Source organism: Bison bison, unplaced genomic scaffold (genome assembly GCF_000754665.1).
Source record: "Bison bison bison isolate TAMUID 2011002044 unplaced genomic scaffold, Bison_UMD1.0 scf7180017864379, whole genome shotgun sequence".
NCBI lineage: Eukaryota > Metazoa > Chordata > Mammalia > Artiodactyla > Bovidae > Bison > Bison bison.
In genome coordinates, this window is record NW_011494951.1 from 7,716,107 (window position 1) to 7,717,947 (window position 1,841).

Sequence of the window (1,841 nt, forward strand, 5' to 3'; positions counted from 1 at the left end):
TCCTAAAGGAAAACAATCCTGAATATTCATTGGAAGACTGATGTTGAAGCTGAAACTCCAATACTTTGGCCACCGATGTGAAGAACTGCCTCATTTGAAAAGACCCTGATGCTGGGAAAGATTGAAGGCGGGAGGAGAAGGGGATGACAGAGGATGAGATGGTTGGATGGCATCACCAACTCAATGGGCATGAGTTTGAGTAAACTCCGGGAGTTGGTGATGGACAGGGAGGCCTGGCGTGCTGCAGTCCATGGCGGTCACAAAGAGTCAGACACGGCTGAGTGACTGAACTGAACTGAACTGATGGTGCATTCGTTAAGATTAAGGATTTAATATTGATAACTTATTAATAATTCAAGTCCACAGTTTACATTAGTATTTACTCTTGATACTGTACATTTTATGGGTTTTGACAATATATATTGCCATTTATCCACTAGTACAATATTATATATAGAACTGTTTTTCTGCTCTAAAAAGAAGAACAAAGTTGGCTGGGGACTTCCCTGGTGGTGCAGTGGTTAAGACTTTGCCTTCCAATGCAGGGGATGTGGGTTCAAGATCCCACATGTCTCATGGCCAAAACAAAACAGAAAAGGCCCCATAAAACAAAGCAGTATTGTAACAAATTCAATACATACGTGCTAGTCGCTCAGTTGTGTCAATTCTTTGAAACCCCATGGACTGTGTTCTGCCAGGCTCCTCTGTCCATGGGAATTCTCCAGGCAAGAATACTGCAGTGGGTAGCTATCCCCATCTCTGGGGGATCTTCCTGACCCAGGGATTGAGTCCAGGTCTCCTACATTGCAGGCAGATTCTTTACCCTCTGAGCCAGGAGGGAAGCCCAAATTCAATAAAGACTTAAAAAAAAAAAAAGAACAAAGTTGTCTATTTTGGATCTTCTCTTTTTCCTTCTAACGTTCAGAATCAGCTTGTCAAAATCTATAAAATAATTTGCAGGGAATTTGATTGGATAATGTTGAATCTGTAGATCAAACTGGAAAGAACTGACATCTTGACAATATTGAGTCCACCTATCCATGAGTATGGAATATCTCTCCATCTATTTGAATCTTCTTTGATTTCTTTCACCAGAGTTTTGTGGTTTTCCTCATTTAGATCTTATATATACATTGTTGCTGCTGCTGCTGCTGCTAAGTCGCTTCTTTGACTCTGTGCGACCCCAGAGACGGCAGCCCACTAGGCTCCTCTGTCCCTGGGATTCATACATTGTTAGATATGTACTTAAGAATTCAATATATTTTTAATGTTAATGTAAATGATGTTGTGCTTTTAGTTTCAAATTCTAATTGTTCACAGCTGGTATATAGACTTATTTTTATCAGAAAAAAATCTCCAAACAAGCTCAAAACAAATCATCTCAGTGCAAATGACATCTCACAGAAGATTGAATGTAATTTCTTATGGAAGGTCTGATTCCTTTGTCCCCATCAGGAGTTCATTTATCCTGTGCTTGAATATTGTCTGCGATGGGCAGCTCACTACCACTCAAAACAGCTCCTTTTTTAGATAACTTTACTTTTAGACAGGTTTTCCTTATACTGGATTCCTTGTGGATGAGTTACAGCTTACTTCTGAAATAACAATGGTATTTGTGATCCAAGTTAATGATTTTACCTGCATTCTTTTATCTTCTTAGATAAATGTTGGGTTGTCCCAGCATTGGCAAAGCTGGGGTGTCCTATGTGCTGCGAGAGGCTGTGTGCTAAGGATCCATACTCTAGGGTGCTAACTGGGAGCTAAACACGTGACTACGGGTGTGGATTTGTCACTTATTAGCTGAGTAAATGTTGGCAAGCCCCAGTGTTTTCCAATTTCTT